Source organism: Schistocerca piceifrons, chromosome 8, assembly GCF_021461385.2.
Source record: "Schistocerca piceifrons isolate TAMUIC-IGC-003096 chromosome 8, iqSchPice1.1, whole genome shotgun sequence".
In the NCBI taxonomy this organism is placed as follows: domain Eukaryota; kingdom Metazoa; phylum Arthropoda; class Insecta; order Orthoptera; family Acrididae; genus Schistocerca; species Schistocerca piceifrons.
In genome coordinates, this window is record NC_060145.1 from 412,688,873 (window position 1) to 412,712,362 (window position 23,490).

The following is a 23,490-nucleotide window of genomic DNA, read 5'->3' on the forward strand; positions in this document are numbered from 1 at the left end:
GGACTAAGAGGGACAGGAGACGCGTTTGAAGGCTTGTGAATGAAAATCGCTTTTAAACCCCAAAGTGATTGCTGTAGGCAGTGTGTGAAAGTCCATCCCCCACCCTGTCAGCGATAAAATTTTGCGACGGTAACTGCAGGCAATCAACATTTGGAGTCGGTCATCTCACAAGAGGCCATTGCCCAACAGGCACGCAAAGATGACTGCCGGAACGTAAAGTGGTCTGACGAATCATATACACTCCTGGAAATTGAAATAAGAACACCGTGAATTCATTGTCCCAGGTAGGGGAAACTTTATTGACACATTCCTGGGGTCAGATACATCACATGATCACAATGACAGAACCACAGGCACATAGACACAGGCAACAGAGCATGCACAATGTCGGCACTAGTACAGTGTATATCCACCTTTCGCAGCAATGCAGGCTGCTATTCTCCAATGGAGACGATCGTAGAGATGTTGGATGTAGTCCTGTGGAACGGCTTGCCATGCCATTTCCACCTGGCGCCTCAGTTGGACCAGCGTTCGTGCTGGACGTGCAGACCGCGTGAGACGACGCTTCATCCAGTCCCAAACATGCTCAATGGGGGACAGATCCGGAGATCTTGCTGGCCAGGGTAGTTGACTTACACCTTCTAGAGCACGTTGGGTGGCACGGGATACATGCGGACGTGCATTGTCCTGTTGGAACAGCAAGTTCCCTTGCCGGTCTAGGAATGGTAGAATGATGGGTTCGATGACGGTTTGGATGTACCGTGCACTATTCAGTGTCCCCTCGACGATCACCAGTGGTGTACGGCCAGTGTAGGAGATCGCTCCCCACACCATGATGCCGGGTGTTGGCCCTGTGTGCCTCTGTCGTATGCAGTCCTGATTGTGGCGCTCACCTGCACGGCGCCAAACACGCATACGACCATCATTGGCACCAAGGCACAAGCGACTCTCATCGCTGAAGACGACACGTCTCCATTCGTCCCTCCATTCACGCCTGTCGCGACACCACTGGAGGCGGGCTGCACGATGTTGGGGCGTGTGCGGAAGGCGGCCTAACGGTGTGCGGGACCGTAGCCCAGCTTCATGGAGACGGTTGCGAATGGTCCTCGCCGATACCCCAGGAGCAACAGTGTCCCCAATTTGCTGGGAAGTGGCGGTGCGGTCCCCTACGGCACTGCGTAGGGTCCTACGGTCTTGGCGTGCATCCGTGCGTCGTTGCGGTCCGGTCCCAGGTCGACGGGCACGTGCACCTTCCGCCGACCACTGGCGACAACATCGATGTACTGTGGAGACCTCACGCCCCACGTATTGAGCAATTCGGCGGTACGTCCACCCGGCCTCCCGCATGCCCACTATACGCCCTCGCTCAAAGTCCGTCAACTGCACATACGGTTCACGTCCACGTTGTCGCGGCATGCTACCAGTGTTAAAGACTGCGATGGAGCTCCGTATGCCACGGCAAACTGGCTGACACTGACGGCGGCGGTGCACAAATGCTGCGCAGCTAGCGCCATTCGACGGCCAACAGCGCGGTTCCTGGTGTGTCCGCTGTGCCGTGCGTGTGATCATTGCTTGTACAGCCCTCTCGCAGTGTCTGGAGCAAGTATGGTGGGTCTGACACACAGGTGTCAATGTGTTCTTTTTTCCATTTCCAGGAGTGTATTAAAATGGTGCACGTCGTCGAGCTCACCGATGGCCAAATGAAGCATTTGATACTGAATGTGTGCAAGGGCAGGTTCAAGCTGGGGTTGAGACAGTGATGTTTCAGGGTATTTTTTATTATTAATTAGGATAGCTCATTAATGTACCACCGTTTAAACATTCTGTATGATCGGATGATGTCTTTCACTCAACATCTGTATGACGTGTGTGCTGTTGATTTATTTTTGAAGACAACAGCAGAGTTCATCGGGCAAGAAGAATATGTAATTGGTTTTCCGAACGACCCCCCCCCCCCCCCCCGCCTTCTCCATCCTATTACATATGATTGGGCTGCAACATTACCTGATTTGACACGCCAATTTGACACGCCATAGAAAATATGTGGAACACGTTGAAATAGTGGGTAGAATTCCGACCTCAATGTCCCCGCAGTTTGTTGTAATTGCACAATGAAATCCTTAACTAATGGCTTAATCTGTACGTCATGTACCTGCATAACTTTATGGACACTCTTCAAAATCGAAACCAGTAGATTATGAAATCCAAAAGTCCAGGGGAACAATAACACGATATTAAATGATGCTTACAATGATCTCTCTAGGTGTGGCTAATTTGTTGCCCAGTGAGCTTACTATTATGAGCACCTACGTTTATATATATATATATATATATATATATATATATATAAACGGATAAGAATATAAAAGGCTGTTCAAAATCATACATTCCTGAAAGTTCTTGGCCGCTTGTTTTGAAATTTTGAGACAACGTTGTATTCTATTTCGAGCATGGTTTCAGGTACCTATTTCCTTAACACACAAACTAAAATAACTTTTTGAGACTTTTTTGTAACAACGTATCCCTATTATTAAATTAATGAAATATATATATATATATATATATATATATATATATATATATATATATATATATATTAAAAACAGATATATAAAACTCTTGTGTATTCCAGTGGTACGTTGTGACAAAATTTCAAAGCTTTCGGTAAAAAACTTTCTGGGATTTGTGATTAGGAACATCCAAGTTCTGTATACAAGTACAATCGTTCATGATCGTTTCTTCACAATCTCAAACCTTCGAAAGTTCTCGAAAGATTAGTTTGAAATTTTGGAATAACGTTGCATTCGAGTTTTCAGTTGTTTTTTGTACCTACTGGAACGCCATCTGGTATATATGTAATATAATATGTAATATATATGATATAAAAAGTGAAACATTAGAAAATCGAGTATTGGTTTTTTCAAAACTGTTAATCTCGGAGAGTTCTTGACCGATTACTTTGATATTTTGACACAACGCTGAATTCCAATACGAGCATGTTTTTAGATACCTATTTCTGTAGTATATGAATATTTTAATACATGTGAAACATAAATACATTTCTATGTAATATATGAAAGCAAAAAGTTGTTACAAAAATTCTCAAGACCTACCTTTCCAATTTACTTCAAATTTTTACATGATATGTTACTGTAATAAACGTTACACAGGGGTGGGAGGAAATGGACACAGAAACGGGAACTAGGATATGGGCAGAGAGAGGCGGCAGGAGAAGATGGACACAGAAAGAGGGAAGTAGGAAGAGATTGACAAAGAAAGGGGGAGGAGGGAACGGACAGAGACAGGGAAGAGAAGGAGACGAGGACGTATATCCAATTCAAATACATATTCGAAACGTGTGCGTAGTCTTTTCTTTCTTTCCTATTTAAGAAGTCCGAGCCACAGCAAAGCATGGGGAATGCAGTTAGAATTACATGATAATCAGCCATTTGAATCACCAAAGTTATGATACTGAGTCAATAAATCAATTAATCTCTAGTTCGTTTCCAGACCCTGGCAGGATCTCGCCAAGTGATCACGCTCCAAGTACTTCAGGTGGGATGATACTGCGTGGCGAATATTTCCAGGACGCCCTACCGGCAGTTTCTAGCATGAAACAGTTCTCTCGTTTTTGCTGGAATCTGATTTTTACTGAACACACAAATTGTTACAGAAATACGGTTTGAAGTTCGACGAGGTTGGAGGTAGCAGGGAAAAAATTATCTGCACACATGTTAGCGGGGAATAATCTGTGCGCTTGTTTCACGCAGAAACAGCTTCAGTCCATTAGTCAAGTTTAATTAACTAGCTGATTAATCAGTATGTGCGAAGCGCTTTCATTTTCCGATACGCGGCCTGCGCAGCCTAACGGGAATAGAGGCAGCGGCAGAAGCGTGACGCCAGAAGAGCGGCTACGTAGGGAAGCCGCCTCACCGTATACTGGAGCTGATGCAGTGTGGCTTTGTTGTGAAACTACTCGTACAGCACCTGTCCTTTGATGCTGCAACAATGCAGTTTTACTTTTCACTTTATTTCTTTAATTTTTTAAATTAATAAAAATAGAACACAGTTACTAAATCAGAATTCATTTTATGGCGCAGAAATACTCGTTTTAAATAGAAACAGAGACAGTGAATAAATCCAAAAAAGGATAAGTAATAAACATGATGATGAAAAAGATCGCTTCAACTATTTATCGTTCAACTAATTCATGGTGCTAGAGCCATAACTTCAGGGATAGATACATACACACACACACACACACATATATATATATATATATATATATATATATATATATATATATAACAGAAAGTCATGGAACGGCTCCTAATACAGTGTCGGACATTGTTCTTCCTAGCGTAGTGCTCAAACGCGACGTGATATGGACTCAACAAGTCGTTGGAAGTACCCCGCAGAGAGAGCCACGCTGGCTCTATAGCCTTCCACAGTTGCGAAAGTGCTGCCGGTGCAGTATTTTGTGCAGAAACTGACCTCTCCATTATGGCCCGTAAAGTTCGATGAGTTTCATGTCGAGAGATATGGGTGGCCAAATCATTCGCTCGAATTGTCCGGAATGCTCTTGGAACCAACCGTGAACAACTGTGGCCCAATGACATGGCGCATTTTCATCCATAAAAATTCCATTGTCCTTTGGGAACATGAAGTTCCTGAATGATGGCAAATTGTCTCCAAGTAGCTCAATATAACGAGGACTCAGTCCATTTCATGTAAGCAACACTCACACCATTATGGAGCCACCACCTGCTTGCAAAGTGCCTTGTTGACGAATTGGGTATATACACTCCTGGAAATTGAAATAAGAACACCGTGAATTCATTGTCCCAGGAAGGGGAAACTTTATTGACACATTCCTGGGGTCAGATACATCACATGATCACACTGACAGAACCACAGGCACATAGACACAGGCAACAGAGCATGCACAATGTCGGCACTAGTACAGTGTATATCCACCTTTCGCAGCAATGCAGGCTGCTATTCTCCCATGGAGACGATTGTAGAGATGCTGGATGTAGTCCTGTGGAACGGCTTGCCATGCCATTTCCACCTGGCGCCTCAGTTGGACCAGCGTTCGTGCTGGACGTGCAGACCGCGTGAGACGACGCTTCATCCAGTCCCAAACATGCTCAATGGGGGACAGATCCGGAGATCTTGCTGGCCAGGGTAGTTGACTTACACCTTCTAGAGCACGTTGGGTGGCACGGGATACATGCGGACGTGCATTGTCCTGTTGGAACAGCAAGTTCCCTTGCCGGTCTAGGAATGGTAGAACGATGGGTTCGATGACGGTTTGGATGTACCGTGCACTATTCAGTGTCCCCTCGACGATCACCAGTGGTGTACGGCCAGTGTAGGAGATCGCTCCCCACACCATGATGCCGGGTGTTGGCCCTGTGTGCCTCGGTCGTATGCAGTCCTGATTGTGGCGCTCACCTGCACGGCGCCAAACATGCATACGACCATCATTGGCACCAAGGCAGAAGCGACTCTCATCGCTGAAGACGACACGTCTCCATTCGTCCCTCCATTCACGCCTGTCGCGACACCACTGGAGGCGGGCTGCACGACGTTGGGGCGTGAGCGGAAGACGGCCTAACGGTGTGCGGGACCGTAGCCCAGCTTCATGGAGACGGTTGCGAATGGTCCTCGCCGATACCCCAGGAGCAACAGTGTCCCTAATTTGCTGGGAAATGGCGGTGCGGTCCCCTACGGCACTGCGTAGGATTCTACGGTCTTGGCGTGCATCCGTGCGTCGCTGCGTTCCGGTCCCAGGTCGACAGGCATGTGCACCTTCCGCCGACCACTGGCGACAACATCGATGTACTGTGGAGACCTCACGCCCCACGTGTTGAGCAATTCGGCGGTACGTCCACCCGGCCTCCCGCATGCCCACTATACGCCCTCGCTCAAAGTCCGTCAACTGCACATACGGTTCACGTCCACGCTGTCGCGGCATGCTACCAGTGTTAAAGACTGCGATGGAGCTCCGTATGCCACGGCAAACTGGCTGACACTGACGGCGGCGGTGCACAAATGCTGTGCAGCGAGCGCCATTCGACGGCCAACACCGCGGTTCCTGGTGTGTCCGCTGTGCCGTGGGTGTGATCATTGCTTGTACAGCCCTCTCGCAGTGTCCGGAGCAAGTTTGGTGGGTCTGACACACCGGTGTCAATGTGTTCTTTTTTCCATTTCCAGGAGTGTAGCTTCGTGCGGTCTGCGCCACACTCGAACTCTGTCATCGGTACTTACCGAACTGAAATCGGGACTCATCTGACCAGGTCACGGTTTTGCAGTCGTTTAGGGTCCAACCGAAATGGTCACGAGTCGATGCGCTGCAGACGATGTCGTGTCGCTGAAAAAAAGCGCTCACAGCGGTGGTTGCGGCCATAGCCCACTAACGCTAAATTTCGCTGCACTGTCCTAACCGAAACGTTCTTCGTACGTCCCACCTTCATTTCTGTGATTATTTCGCGCTGTGTTGCTTGTCTGTTAGCACTGACTCCGTAGATTGGCTAAAATTTACAGACGCGCGAAATTTGGCACGGACTTCAATGCGAGATGCCTTTAATAGGTTCCACAACGAAACATTGTCTCGAAATTTGGTAGAAAATCCGAAGAAATTCTGGTCGTATGTAAAGTACACAAGCGGCAAGACGCAGTCAATACCTTCGCTGCGCAGTGCCGATGGTATTGTTACCGACGACTGTGCCGCTAAAGCGGAGTTATTGAACGCAGTTTTCCGAAATTCCTTCACCAGGGAAGACGAATGGAATATTCCAGAATTTGAAACACGAACAGCTGCTAGCATGAGTTTCTTAGAAGTAGATACCTTAGGGGTTGCGAAGCAACTCAAATCGCTTGATACAGGCAAGTCTTCAGGTCCAGATTGTATACCAATTAGGTTCCTTTAAGATTACGCTTATACAATAGCTCCCTACTTAGCAGTCATATACAACTGCTCGCTCACCGATAGATCTGTACCTACAGATTGGAAAATTGCGCAGGTCGCACCAGTATTTAAGAAGGGTAGTAGGAGTAATCCATCGAACTACAGACCTATATAATTGACGTCGGTTTGCAGTAGGGTTTTGGAGCATATCCTGTATTCAAACATTATGAATCACCTCTATTGATACGTAATCAGCATGGTTTCAGAAAACATCGTTCTTGTGCAACGCAGCTAGCTCTTTATTCGCACGAAGTAATGGCCGCTATCGACAGGGTATCTCAGGTTGATTCCGTATTTCTGGATTTCCGGAATGCTTTTGACACCGTTCCTCACAAGCGACTTCTAATCAAGCTGCAGGCCTATGGGGTATCGTCTCAGTTGTGCGACTGGATTCGTGATTTCCTGTCAGGAAGGTCGCAGTTCGTAGTAATAGACGGCAAATCATCGAGTAAAACTGAAGTGATATCAGGTGTTCCCCAGGGAAGCGTCCTGGGACCTCTGCTATTCCTGATTTATATAAATGACCTGTGTGACAATATGAGCAGTTCTCTTAGGTTGTTCGCAGATGAGGCTGTAATTTACCGTCTATTAAGGTCATCCGAAGACCAGTATCAGTTGCAAAGCGATTTAGAAAAGATTGCTGTATGGTGTGGCAAGTGGCAGTTGACGATAAATAACGAAAAGTGTGAGGTGATCCACATGAGTTCCAAAAGAAATCCGTTGGAATTGGATTACTCGATAAATAGTACAATTCTCAAGGCTGTCAATTCAACTAAGTACGTGGGTGTTAAAATTACGAACAACTTCAGTTGGAAAGACCACATAGATAATATTGTGGTGAAGGCGAGCCAAAGGTTGCGTTTCATTGACAGGACACTTAGAAGATGCAACAAGTCCACTAAAGAGACAGCTTACACTACACTCGTTCGTCCTCTGTTAGAATATTGCTGCGCGGTGTGGGATCCTTACCAGATGGGAGGACATCGAAAGGGGGCAAAAAAGGGCAGCTCGTTTTGTGTTATCACGTAATAGGGGAGAGAGTGTGCCAGATATGATACGCGAGTTGGGATGGAAGTCATTAAAGCAAGGACGTTTTTCGTCGCGGCGAGATCTATTTACGAAATACCAGTCACCAACTTTCTCTTCCGTATGCGAAAATATTTTGTTGAGCCCAACCTACATAGGTAGGAATGATCATCAAAATAAAATAAGAGAAATCAGAGCTCGAACAGAAAGGTTTAGGTGTTCGTTTTTCCAGCGCGCTGTTCGGGAGTGGAATGGTAGAGAGATAGTATGATTGTGGTTCGATGAACCCTCTGCCAAGCACTTAAATGTGAATTGCAGAGTAGTCATGTAAATGTAGATGTAGACAATTCTACGCAAACGCTGTAGCTCTCCGTCATTAAGCGAAGGTCATCAGCCACTGCGTTGTCTGTGGCGCAAAGTATTGCCTGAAATCTGGTGCTGTCGGCACATACGTGACACATCGGATCTCGGAATGTTGAATTCCCTAACGATTTCCGAAACAGAATGTACCGTGTGTCTAGCTTCACCTGCCATTTGGCGTTCAAAGTCTTTTAACTATCATTATGCGACCGTATTCATGTCGGAAGCCTCTTAACATGAAATACTGAGTACAAATGACAGCTCCGCCAATGTACTGCCCTTTAGAAAAGGTATATCCTTGTGCAGGCAATACTACAGCCATCTGTATATCGCTATCCCATGAATTCTCGCCTCAGTACTTAAACAAGAGCAAAACGTATTAAGATCCTGAATCTAAAAATTCTCGGAAAAGCGTCTGCTAGTGCATATCCTCATTGGGCAACTAGGGTTGCACCATCGCAACATTTTAACGGATTTGTATTGCTTGAATATAATAACCTATTCCATATAATTTACTCCCTATTTGAACCATTTTACATACAGTCAATTGACATTATTCCCTGAAATCACAATTCTCCGTTCCGCCACTTCTGTGCGTGACCTGCGGAATTTTTATTTTTCATAAGACCCATGCACCGCCATTTGTGTATTTTACTTTTCTAATGATCTTTCGCAATAAATTGCTGTATAAATGCGATTTGTGTGACACATAGCGTTGTCCTCCTTGTAGATGCCATCTACATGTAGGTGTGCACATGGTACCCAAGAATAGCTGTCATAAGGCACTCCGTCATCAGGCCACGAGTGGCCCATCGGGACCATTCGACCGCCGTGTCATCATCAGTTGAGGATGCAGATAGGAGGGGCGTGTTGTCAGCACACCGCTCTCCCGGTCGTTGCCATGGTTTTCTTTGACCGGATCCGCTACTGTTCGGTCGAGTAGTTCCTCAGTTGGCATCACGAGGCTGAGTGCGCCCCGAAAAATGGCAACAGCACATGGCGGCCCGGATGGTCACCCATCCAAGTGTCGGCCACGCCCGACAACGCTTAACTTCGGTGATCCGACGGGAACCGGTGTATCCACTGCGGAAAGGCCGTTGCCCAGATGTCATAAGACATACGCATAAATTCGTACTGTAATACTTCTGCTAAAGGGTTAAGCCTTTATTGTAAGATTATACACAGTCGAGTCACATTAATGTGACCACCTCCAACGTTCAACGTGAACGTGCAATGATTATGCGGGAATATTAAGAGAATGTAACCAACCACATTAACTAGACTGATTGTAAGACTGTAAGGAAGTCACAGTAGATGTAAAAGAACACCACTTCATAAACCAGACATAACAACGTTTACGTGCATAATTCGTAACTGGGCAGTACGTCTGACTAAAAAGAAATAAATGAATGAAAAGTAAGAAATAGAAAAATAAAGAAGAGTGAGACAACTAAGTTTGAGGATAGCAAAGGAGCCCTTTATGAGAGAATGAAAATAACATGGGCACAGAGGAAAGCTAAGACAAAACTCTTAAAAAGCAGTTATCTGTGGTCAAATAGAGCATTAACACGAATAATAGTAACAATACCAATAATTATAATTATGATTATTATTATAGACTGATATGCGAACGTATGGGCAAGAGCAAGTGTCGCATCGTATGTCACTGCCAAGCAACACAGCTCTGTGAAACGTGGACCATACATAGAAAGAACTGCAACAGTATAACACAGAACCTGAAAGAAATACGCATGAGTCGAATAGAAATAACACTTTCATTCGTAGAAAACAATTACACTAAAGATGCACCAATTAATGCTGGTCCACTGTGTTACGGCGTAAAGACCGCACCGGCACGCCAGTCGGGAACGAGTGAGAGGAAAAGGCTGTGAGAAGACGTCAGCCAATCGCACACTGACCGACCTCCTTCCAGGACGACAACGCTACAGCAGTGCTCCCTAGGTGAAGACGATATAAGCGCTGCACCCGACTGCTGGCAACCACTCCGATAGCAGCTTCAACGTTAGCCATTTCGTTAGCCAACGCATCGTTGCCTCTATCATTAGCAATCTCTACATAGCATAGTTAGAGAACAGCAGTCAGTTCAGTTGACAGACTTTTGTTAGAAGCGGTCGCTAGGACCAGAAGTGCTACTTGTGTGTGTCTATTCTGAAGAAGGCTGATTGTTTTGTATGTCGCCCTTTGCTTGCAACATATCTGTGTAACTGCACTTGTTGATGATCGTGTATAAAGGACTACAAGGATTCTCAGAACAAAGTTAAGTATTTGTACTTGTCTTGTAATAAAATTCATTAATATGAGGTGCTTAATTGTTTGTCTAGTGAAACGTGTATGCAGGATTCATAGACACAACACCCTGGACATTAGAAAAGAGGGGACATGGTTCTTAAATAGGGTGTGTGGTCGTCACGGACAGAGATGAGTGCTCTGGACTGTACTCCTATACTGGCCACAAGGTTGATAGGGACCTCTTACGGTAAGGCGTTCCATTCGTCCACCAGCGAGGCTGACAACTGGTGCGTGGTCGTTGGTGCATATGGATGTTCTTCGAAACGTCTTGCCAACGCGTACCGCACGTTCTCGATGGGATTTATGTTGATAAGACGGGGAGACCAATTCATCCGCCGAATATCCTTTCGTTCCAAGAAATACTCCGATGTACGAAGCGGTCGCGGATTGCCGTAATCACGAACTGAACTAGTGAAGATAGGACTCGTGCTGCGAGCTTAATAGAAACTTAATTATGTACATGCCGAGTTCTAACAACCCTGGAATCGAGAAACTTGATAATTTTTACCTGTTATCGGTTTCGACACTGGCAAAATAAGAACACCAGAAATTCCAATATTTGGGAACATGTTTTAATTTCAAGTTTTAAGTTTAAACTTCTTGTGTAATTTCGCATTCGCTATTCTAACTTTTCATTTAATTTATTAAATTTTGAGGCTATATTATCACGCTGCGCAAAATGGCCATTGCAGATTCGTTGACTTCGTCTGCACTCGTCCCTGTTGCGATTAGTGGTAAAATTTGACGGAAGTCTCCAGTGAAGAAGACGGTACAGGCGCCCACTGGGCTATTATTGCTATGAAAATGTCGAATTGTTTTGTTGAACACTTCAACGAGTATTTTATGGGATATCGGAACCTCATCCAAATAATGGAAGTGCAATCATGAAACGAATTACCAGTATTGCTTTGCTTTGAAACATTACTGATGCTAGTGCCAGTGTGGTGCGGTAATCAGGCGGCCTTTTGCCCATCACCGTCCGCCCTTGGTAGCTGAGTGGTCAGCGCGACAGAGTGTCATACCTAAAGGCCCGAGTTCGACTCCCAGCTGGGTCGGAGACTTAGTCCTCTCAGGAACTGGGTATTGTGTTGTCCTTATCATCATTTCATCCCCATCGACAAGCAAGTCGCCGACGTGCCGTCAACTCTAAAGACTTGCACCAGGCGAACGGTTCACCCTACGGGAGGCCCTAGCCACACGGCATTTCCATTTCCATGCCTATCACCGCTAGATGGCAAAGGGATCGTTTTAACGATGGCAGGGGACTACACGTGATCGTATCTCAGCCAATTAGCACGAAACACTTGAAAATTCAATACACGAACCTACCTCGTGAATCACTCTACCTATTACTGAAAAGCAGATAAAGCCCCTACAGTGATTCCCAGATTTGTGACAAAACAAGCAAGCAATGATCCTACGTCAGCGAGAAGTACCCTCTAGATTGTAATGAGTATAAAAAAATCGCCATATCTTTTGATTTTATCTACTTAGAAGCTTAAGGCATCGTAGATCTTAGTATGTGACATAAATTTCAACTTGATACGTCTACCCATTCCTACGAAAAAGTGGTACTAACAGTCGGACAGACTGATGGACAATTAAGTGCTCCCTTAAAGTATACTTTTTTGCCGAATGAGGTACGGAACCCTAAAAATGACGTCAGGGAGGAACACACCCCTAAAAGGCGCACACGGAAAAGCAGTAGAGTGTGAGCGACAATGAACGGTGAGTGTGCCTTGTTCAAAGATTTGGGGTTATTACGCCCATGCAACATTATGCCTTCCCACACCACAACAGCCGGCCCGAGTGGCCGAGCGGTTCAAGGCACTACAGTCTGGAACCGCGAGACCGCTACGGTCACATGTTGGAATCCTGGCTCGGGCATGGATGTGTATGATGTCGTTAGGTTAGTTAGGTTTAAGTAGTTCTAAGTTCTAGGGGACTGATGACCTCAGAAGTTGAGTCACATAGTGCTCAGGGCCATTTGAACCACACCAGTCCGCAGCTCGTGGTCGTGCGGTAGCGTTCTCGCTTCCCACGCCCGGGTTCCCGGCTTCGATTCCCGGCGGGGTCAGGGATTTTCTCTGCCTCGTGATGACTGGGGGTTGTGTGATGTCCTTAGGATAGTTAGGTTTAAGTAGTTCCAAGTTCTAGGGGACTGATGACCTCAGAAGTTAAGTCACATAGTGCTCAGAGCCATTTGAACCATTTGAAAGCCGGCCGCGGTGGCCGTGCGGTTCTGGGTGCTGCAGTCCGGAACCGCGGGACTGCTACGGTCGCAGGTTCGAATCCTGCCTCGGGCATGGATGTGTATGATGTCCTTAGGTTAGTTAGGTTTAAGTAGTTCTAAGTTCTAGGGGACTGATGACCTAAGATGTTGAGTCCCATAGTGCTCAGAGCCATTTGAACCATTTTTTGAACCATTTGAACCACACCACGTCTGCACCATCAAAACCATCGTGTTTGACAATGTTGGACGTATCCTCATATGATGAGAGGTAGGAATGTACTGTAACGAGGAACATTGTCGAAAACGATCGTCTTGGTGTTGCAGGTGTGAGGTGGCACAACGTCCTAACCTTTGAACAAGTCACACACAGCGGTTAACGATATTATGATATTGTGCTCCTTCCGATACGCGTCTTTTCAGGGGTGTATTTGGCTCTGACTACATTTTTTTAAGTATGACAATCCGCGACCGCTTCGAACAGCGCAAGTTCGGAAAGAGAAGAGGTTCGATGAATGGAGTGGTGTGCCCGTTGCCCGTACTTAAACCGATCACGTGTGCAATGCGTTGGGGAGACGTACTTAAGCACCTCCACTTGTGCCAACGAATATCCAGCAACAGTCAACACACTGATGGAGGAATGGGACGCCCTAAGGCAAGAACTCCTTATTAATCTTGTGACCAGCATGGGAGCTCGTTGCAGAGCATGCACTGCCGTCCGTGGTTCTCGCAGCCTATTATAAGCCATGTCAAGCAGCTCGTAATGTGGCACTGGACCCTCATGAATTGCGGTGACTTGAATGTGATTATTGTCTTTGAAGAAAAGTGTCACTTCTGTTCGCCTTACTGCGTATATCTTTCACTTACCTCTTGCACAGTACAGGACTATACTGTAGCACTTATTTGCATGTATTGTCCAAATTTCATCGAGATGTTGGAGTGACATATCATGCGAAAGTTACTTTCGTCCTTGAGGTTGACATCCAGTGTAATAACAATAACAACAAACATTTGCAGTAACATAAAGTGTATTAGGTTAGTACATTTATAGTCACGTTTAATACAATTAGAAACAGGAGTAATGAAGACGGAGAAGAAGAGTGAAGTAACAGTTGTGTTCATTGTTAACAAAGGGAAGGCGTCTGTTATTAAGAGGGAACTGAAGTGAAGTGGTGAGTGGCGTGGGACGAGGGAGGGGGGGGGGGGAGTATATGTAAAAGACAGCTATTATGATAAAACGGATGCCATTGCCTGTCTCCTGAAACTGGACAGCAGTGAAATTTCTCAAAAGGTTTCTAAGAAAGCGGCTGTGTTATGTAGTGAGGTAGAGAAGATCCTGCTCCAGACTGGGTGTTCCTGTTGTGCTGTTCAACCAGGAAGTGTATGAGACGAAAGTAATTGAGAAAGACAGAAACGGTTGAGAGAGTGGTAGAACTAGTAGAGTACGAAAGTTGCTACGTTTATCTGAACGTAGGCAGGAGAAATGTCGACAAAACGAACGACACAATGTATGCCATTGGCATCCGGCGTAAACTCTCGTATGAACTTCCTTAAAAAATAACATCACTGTAATCAAGAATTGGGAGTATTAGTAATAGTACGAACTTCGTTTTAGCTGAATAGGAAATACGTTTGTTTGTAGATCGACAGTGCATGCGTTTTGTTTATTACTCAAATAAGATGAAGTAGGTGCAATTAAAACCCAACAAACGGTTGCGTATCACACGTCTTACAACTCCATTCTTATAATAAATAAGCGAATATGTCTGCCCAAACTCAAATGAATGTAATTGGTAGGAGGAGACATTGTGGAAATATAAAGGGACTAACTTTTGTTGCCCATTTTGGGGGCTAAGATGGCGAGCTGGAGGTGAGTTCAGAGTTCCGGATCTTGTACTGGAGCTCCCAGGTGGAGTAATGACACCAGGAGAACAAATACAGCATAGTTTCTCCGCCAAGACAGCCGCCTCCCTCCCCCCTCCACCCTCCCCCCTCCCCTCCCCCCCACATGTCCAGAAACAGCCTTATAATCGTCCTGACAAGCGAACTATCGCTTGCGCTGTGAAACGTCGGCACCACTTGGAGCATATTTTGGCTGAATTATTAAATCTACTGTGCCCGAAAAAGCATGTGAAGCAGCCAAAAGGGGAAGAGGAATGAGATAAAAATTCACAAGCTGAATAGGATAATAACATGTTGACATAAAGTTTTCTGGGTTTGGTACCGCGTCATAATGTAAAAACTACTGCTGCTGGAGAGAAACCAACGTTTCGGTCACGATTGCAGCGGCCTTCTTCTTAGAAGGCCGCTGCAATCGTGGCCGAAACGTTGGTTTTTCTCCAGCAGTAGTAATTTTTACATTATGTCGTGGTACCAAACCCAGAAAACTTTTATGTCGACTGACTGACCGTGGAAGCCTACGCAAGGATAACATGTTATTTGAGTGATTTCAAAATCGAGTCAAATTTATAAATAACTTGGTAGTATGACGTTGCACCACCTCTTTCCTGGATACACGCACTTATTCGGTCGAGGAAGGGTGTCATAAAACTGCTGCATCGTCTCCTGAGGCGAGCTATCCAACTGGTCCTTGACAAGAGAGAAACTGGCTCTGGCACGGTGACGATATATAGCTCGTTATACACATGGTATATCGAGGACAGAAATGGAAGTACATCAACATTACGCAGACAGTTCATGGAGACACGAGTCATATGTGAACGAATATTGTCCAGCTGAAAAATGACACTACTACACCGACGTAAAAAAAAAGAAACACGTGAAGGCGCGGGTTGTCTGTCAAGTACTACTGTGCCGTCAGAGTTCCAACAACCGCTGCCAGTCATGACCTCAAGACATACCCACTGGCTTCCCATGCCATGACGCCATAAATAACAAAGCCATGCCTCTCCAAAACTGTAGCAGAATGGGACGTCTCCCCACGTGGCACCATTCCCGCCTACGACGTTCATCCTAGATAGAGCGGAAGTGCGATTTATCGCTGGACACAATGCTACAACATCACGAGTCAATGCTTCCCTGTTACGGCACTTCTCCAAACGCAGCCGAGCTGCCCTGTAATAGCATCCTACGCCTGGAATGGTAATTCCCTAGTCCGGCTTCTGGTCTCCAAAAAATGGTTCAATTGGCTCTGAGCACTATGGGACAACTTCTGAGGTCATCTGTCCCATAGAACGTAGCACTACTTAAACCTATCTAAGGACATCACACACATCCATGTTTGAGGCAGGATTCGAACCTGCGACCGTAGCGGTCACGCGTTTCCAGACTGTAGCGCCTAGAACCACTCGGCCACTCCGGCCGGCTGCTGGTCTCCATTTAATGGTACGGGATAACGCAAAATGTTGAAGGGAGCCCATTAGTTGTTCTCGGATGGAAGGAGCAGATTGCGTTTCACTATACGCCTATCTTACCTTTGGGATGGTCTGACTTGATCGGACGTAACCTTGACGATGAGCTACCTGCCCTCAAGGGACCATGCAGTCGAGCATCGGGCCACTGTCACATAGGAATACCCCAGGATTCGACCAGTTAGCCAATTCGAAACTCTCAATGAAGCCCCTTTCGAACCCTGTCAGGTGCTGATAATGCTCATTCTCACGAGTATGCGGCATCATCTCACCGGACACTACATTCCGTCAATATCTGGCGCTTTTCATACCACTTACATACCCTTCAAAGGTCAGTAGCAACACTAAACACGAACATCATCAATGCACTGGTGGCCATTCGACGGGCCACATAGTATTCCAATTCCATTTAGTTACAAAACCCCGATGTCGTGTACGTGTACAAAATGACACTAATATCCCACCATATCTTCTAGGCGCTTCACTTTTGTCACGCACTGTATTAAAATATTGAAAGGAATACAAACTCAACAAAGGCCCTCATACCAGAAAGACAGAAGAAAGCTGACGGTCGATGGAGCGCGTCGACCGTGCCTCACTCACGACGCCCGGTTTGCTCTCCTCTCACTTCAGATGTGGAAGGAGCAGAACACAGACGGAGCGCTTTTGAAGCCTTTGGAACTTCCTTTGAGGTCGTATTCCTTCCAGACATTTTCTATAGTTGGTAGTAGCTTCGAGGATAAATTATGAATGGGCAGACAGATAGTTACTACGAACAATTTACTGAAGATTTTTCTCATCGGAATCGATGGCAAACAAAAGTTTAGGCATACGCGTCGACGTCACAAGCAGGAGGTGAAGATAAGTAGAAAGTACGAGGGTCGTCCAATAAGTAAATTTCCTTATTTTATTTCTCTGCGCAAGTTACTGTGCCCATGAAATGTGAGGACTGGTGACTTCTACTGGTATGTACTGACAATGCATACAGCAGTATCTTGTCAGTATGCTGCCAGTCATTATGGAGCAACCACTACAGAGTGTGTCCGCTCGTGAGATGCGCTCCGCCGTTGATCTCCATCGAGTGTTAACCTCTGTGTACAGGGGACGCTGTACAACCGTTCGAATGGTTCGACGTTGCCGTGTACAGTTTGTGCAACGGCACGAAAATATACGTGGCGGACGGCGCACAGGAAGGCCAAATATAGCGACATGCGATGATGCTATTATTTAATTCACCATGTCGTGAATGAAGATCGTCGCGTTACCAGTAACGGCACTCTAATGCGGCTAACCTTCTGGGGTGACAATTAGACGCCCAGTCATCGCAAAGATCGTGACAGACCGCCCACTTCCGCAAATACTGTGCAAGATGGATGCCACATTTTCTGACTGATATCTACAAGCAGAAACGGATGTATTCGTGCAGAATGTGTCTGGAAATGTGTCATACAGAGGGAGATCTACTCTTCAAACGGTTATCACCGGGGATGAGACTTAGGCCCATCATCGACTCCTAAGACAAAACTTCAGGGCAAAGCATTGAAGAAACCTGGAGAAAGCGCCCTCAGAAAAAGGGAGAAAAGTAAAGCAACCATATTTTGGAACTGTCAAGTGTTTTTTCATTGACTACATGCCTCGCAACATCACAGTCAATGCCCATATATACTGTAACGTCTTGAGGAATTTCCGAGCTTCTATCAAATGAAAACGTGCTGAACTTTTGTCTCGCAAAGTTCTCTTCTTAGGTGACAATGATCGGATTCATACTGCTCGAACTACCCAGCCGGAGGTCGGAAGATTCAACCTGGAAATGTTTCCGCAACCTCCATATTCACGAGAACTTTCCCTCAGTGATTTTCACTAATTTCCCCAACTCAAAGATTATCTTGAAGGAAGGCACTGCAACACCGATGTGAAGTCATATCAACAATGAACAGCTGGTTACTAACACGGGAGCCGACCTAGTACAACACTGGTTTGTAGAAAAGTAACATGAGCGTTGTACAGTGGCAATAATTCATTTCAACATGATAAACTCTGTGTAATGCTTTTTTTTATAAAATAGGGAAACTCACTTACTGGACGGCCCTCGTACACTATGTGATCAAAAGTATCACAACACCGGACTGAAAATGACTTACAAGTTCATGGCGCCCTTCATCGGTAATGCTCCAATTCAATATCGTGTTGGCCCACCCTTAGCCTTCATGACAGCTTCCTCTCTCGTAGGCATACGTTCAACCAGGTGCTGAAGGTTTCTTGGGGAATGGCAGCCCATTCTTCACGGAGTGCTGCACTGAGGAGAGATATCGATGTCGGTCGGTGAGGCCTGGTACGAAGTCGGCGTTCCAAAACATTCCAAAGGCGTTCTATAGGACTCTGTGCAGTGGCCTTCCCCGAATTGCTCTTCAACATTGGGAAGCAAGAAGGTGCTTAAAGCATCAATGTAGGCCTGTGCTGTAATAGTGCTACGTAAAACAACAAGGGGGTGGGGTGCAAGCCCCTCCATGAAAAACACGACCATACTATAACACCACCAGCTACGAATTTCACTGTTGGCACTACACATGGCAGAAGACATTTAGCGGGCGTTCGCCATACCCACACCCTGCCATCATATCGCCACATTGTGTACCGTGATTCGTCACTCCACACAACGTTTTTCCACCGTTCAATCGTCCAATATTTACGCTCCTTACACCAAGCGAGGCGTTGTTTGACAGCCACGAAATTCAAGTTTTCTCACCTCCCGCCTAACTGTCATAGTACCTGCAGTGGATCCTGATGCAGTTTGTAATTCCTGTGTGATGGTCTGGATAGATGTCTGCCTATTACTCTTTATGACCCTCTTCAATTGGAGGCGGTCTCAGTCGGTCAACAGACGAGGTCGGCCTGTATGCTTTTGCGGTGTACGTGTCTCTTCACGTTTCCGCTTCACTATCACATCGGAAATAGGGGACCTAGGTATGTTTAGGAGTGTGGAAATCTCGCATACAGACGCATGACACAAGTGACACTCAGTCACATGACCACGTTTGAAGTCTGTGAGTTCCGTGGAGCGCCCCATTCTGCTCTCTCACGATGTCTAATGACTACAGACGTCGCTGATAATAGAGTGCCTGGCAGTAGGTGGCAGTACAATGCACCTAATGTGAGAAAAGTATGTTTCTGGGGGTGTCCAGATACTTTTGATATAAGGGCAGAGAACGGGTAACTCAGTATGTGAAAGGAGATGATAATCTGGTAACTATAAACTTTTTGGTAGGTGCGTCCGTAACCATAGTAACAATAGTGTTTGATGTTTATACGGCATAAACGGAGCGCGGAAAAAAGTCGTCCGCTAAATCGCAACACAGGCGAATGCTTGTGTTGAGTGATCGTAACAACAGGTCATTTAGGACAGTTGTGATTACATTTAAGAGGGCAACAGCTGGAAAAGTCATTGCACAACTGAATGTCGCATCCGTGAACCCTGTCAACACTAAACGCGAAGGAAGTACCATACGCAGAAAATTGCAGGGCGAGGGGGAATTCAAAAATCACTCGTGGCGCAAAGGCTCGAAACTGGAAAAACGGGTGACGAAGCTGTAAAACAGGGAGTATGGAGCAATGGAAGAAAGTGGAACTGTGCTATACCAAAACTATGGTTCGGTCGCTTTTTTACAATTATTAATGTTGTATGTGTGTGTGTGTGTGCGTGTGTGTGTGTGTGTGTGTGTGTGTGTGTGTGTGAGAGAGAGAGAGAGAGAGAGAGAGAGAAAGTGGGGGACGAAGATTTCTTCCTGTTTGTTTTGCATATAATCAGAACCGTAAATCGTTCAGTGCTCGTCCACTGTGTGTTCTATATCCTTACAAAACATAAATTGCATTTTAGAAGTAATAAATTCTCGATGATCGCGTAACCTCTGCACAGTTTATATTATTGTTTTCTATCGTTCTTCATCATTATCAAAAGCAGGTCTATCTTCTTGTTATTGATAAGCGCGAAAATAGTTTGTGAATAACAGAAACATGATTTATACAAGCTCGACGAAGAATTGGAATGTTGTTTGAAATGCTTTTGCTTTGCATCTTTTTTAATTTTACTCTACTATGAGGAAGTGGCGTTTTCTGGCGCCGTATGTTAGCTCTGTGTTTTTTTTTATTTTTACTACTATATCCCTCTGCTTCACGTTATGAATCAAAAATTTTCGCCGAATTAAACATTGACTGATTCAATTTTGCTACAAATACTCTTTATTTTAGAGTAACAGGAGGATAAATACATAGAACGAAATTGTTCCGTAGGTTAAGGCCCTTTTTATATTCTCACTCAATTTCCAGACGGTTCACCGCTTCCGGTTTCTAGGGGAATCATGTCATACGTATACAAAGCAATCGAAATGACGTCAAGCCTGATAGGTATAAAACAAACGTACAGGTGACGCAGTTACGATCTTAATTGGCCAAGGTTACTAGGAAAACTACCTTGGTCTACGCTTATTTGTGATACTCTACAGTAGCCTAAGATAGTTTTTCAACTCTAGAGGAAAGTCATTTGGGTGGATGAATTTTCCAACTGTTTCCAGATTCTGGATGAATTTACGTCCCAAGAGTGAAAGATCGTGTGATTTCTGTGATGATTTGGGCAGTCGTAAAGCGGTATTCCATGGCCCCATGGTTGCAAATGGTTCAAATGGCTCTAAGCACTATGGAACTTAACATCTGAGGGCAAAAGTCCCCTAGACTTAGAACTACTTAAACCTAACTAACCTAAGGACATCACACACATCCATGCCGGAGGCAGATTCGAACCTGCGACCGCAGCAGCCCCGTGGTTCCGGACTGAAGCGCCTTGAACCGCTCGACCACAGCTCCCGGCTCCCATGGTTATTATGCAAGGTCGCTTTACTGACATTTTGGCTTACCAGGTCCATCCCATGGTACAATGTTTGTCCCCCAACTGTGATGCTGTATTCCGAGACTAAAAGTCTATGTCTGCACGTGTCACAAGGTCCTGGACTGCTTTTACGTACACGGGAATGAAGTGTCGCACGTCCCCTGGACCCTCACAATCATCAGTTCCCAATATTATTTAGCCTTTGCCAACTGCCTTGATGCAGTGGTAATACCAGTTCCCATCTGACCACTGAAGTGAAGCGCTGTCGGTCTTGGCTAGCGTTTGGATGGGTGACCGTCCAGGTCTTCCAAACGCATTTGGTAAGCAGAGTGGCTCAGCCCTTGTGTTGAGGAGCTACCTGACTGAAATGTAGTGGCTCTGGTCACGAAGACTGACAGTGTCTGGGAGAGTAATGTTCTGACCACATGCTCCATATCCGCATGCAGTGACACTTACCGGCTGAGGATACATGGCGGTGACACTGGGCTATCCAAGGCCGGTTAAGACAGAGGAGTAGGAGGAGGACCAGGAGTGATGACTTTAGGGAGGAAATGGTGCGTGATCACTCTCTGCCTTCATCATACTCACCTAACTTGCCATTATTTTGGAATGGTATCCCAACCAAAACCGTATAAAAACTGTATTTTACCATCCCAGGACGAGTGGAAGCCGTCTGGAACGTCTTGGGTTTTATACACTTAATGCATGGTGACGTCTTACATTTTTGATGATTTCATATTTTTTGGTGCGTTTGTATTGCTGGTTACAGGACTGAGTCGCAACCTAACATTTCAGGATGATTTGACAGAGCAGAAAGCTCCTGATACAGGTTGGAAAGAGGACCGTGTTCCACAGCAAAGTGAGGCGTGCACAAGAGCAAGTCGTTTGCAAAGCTGAGGGGCGGCGCGGCGCCCAGATCAGGGAGACAGGGCACACGCCTTCTCTCAGCATCCCCCCCCCCCCCCCCCGCCCGCCACCCGCGAACTCCACCTCCCGATACGTCTGGAGCAGGCGGCAGCAGCCGGCTCAGCTCAGGTCTTCCGGATGGTTGGCTGAAAGCCAAGACTGGGGGCGGACCGGCCAGATCAATGTCTCAGGCGCGCCATTACGGGCCGTCTGGCTCTCTGCACGAGAAGTGCTGGAGGGCCCCCAGCAAGCACCACTCTCTCCCCTCGCTGGTCATCCACTTTGCGCAAAGCACACCGCGTAACGATACCGAGTGGTCGTGCTTGTTGCTGCACGCTGGGATATCGCTGGCCGACACACAACGTCGCACTTTATTTGCCGTCACAAACAACAGACTTCAGAAGCCCGTGCTTCAGGTCAGTGACTGTGAAGAGAGTTCTCCTCAGCAGGTACGTAGAGCAGCTGTTTCCAGCATTTAACCTAGAGATTCGAGTAGGACGTACGATTCCTACACGCAGATCCTAGCAATACCCATAAGCCCGTGGCATAATTACAATATACGGACACGTCACAGTAAATTACAGAGGATTTATCGAGAGCTTGTGTTTGAGGAAAGTGTCGTGTGGGTTGGGGGGGATTGCTGGAGCTGGTAGAAAAACAATTTTGACCTATTAGTCATCAATGAAGCAGTCAATTATTGAAACGTATATGGCGCTGGAAGCCTATGATATACGTCTAAAAATGATTTGCGTAATTGACATTGAAATTCTGTCGGAGACAGCAAAGGACTTGGAAGAGCAGTTGAACGGAATGGACTGTGCCTTGAAAGGAGGCTGTAAGATGAACATCAACAAAAGCAAAACAAGGATAATGGAATGTAGTCGAATTAAGTCGGGTGATGCTGAGGGAATTAGATTAGGAAATGAGACACTTCAAGTAGTAAAGGAGTTTTGCTATTTGGGGAGCAAAATAACTGATGATGGTCGATGTAGAGAGGATATAAAAAGTAGACTGGCAATGGCAAGGAAAGCGTTTCTGAAGAAGAGAAATTTGTTAACATCGAGTATAGATTTAAGTGTCAGGAAGTCGTTTCTGAAACTATTTGTATGGAGTGTAGCCATGTATGGAAGTGAAACATGGACGATAAATAGTTTAGACACGAAGAGAATAGAAGCTTTCGAAATGTGGTGCTACAGAAGAATGCTGAAGATTAGATGGGTAGATCACATAACTAATAACGAGGTATTGAATAGAATTTGTGGCACAACTTGACCAGAAGAAGGGATCGGTTGGTAGGACATGTTCTGAGGCTTCAAGGGATCACCAATTTAGTACTGGAGGGCAGAGTGGGGGGTAAAAATCGTAGAGGGAGACCAATAGATGAATATACTAAGCAGATTCAGAAGGATGTAGGTTGCGTTAGGTACTGGGAGAT

At 45.8% G+C, this 23,490-nt stretch overlaps 1 protein-coding gene and 1 pseudogene across 2 annotated transcripts in view; both read right to left on the reverse strand.

Moving 5' to 3' along the window:
• LOC124711298 (calcium/calmodulin-dependent protein kinase kinase 1) overlaps positions 1-23,490 on the reverse strand; it is a 1,501,168-nt gene that overhangs the window by 334,121 nt on the left and 1,143,557 nt on the right. The gene's annotated exons all lie outside the window — the stretch shown is intronic.
• Positions 9,344-9,461, reverse strand: LOC124712597 (annotated as a pseudogene).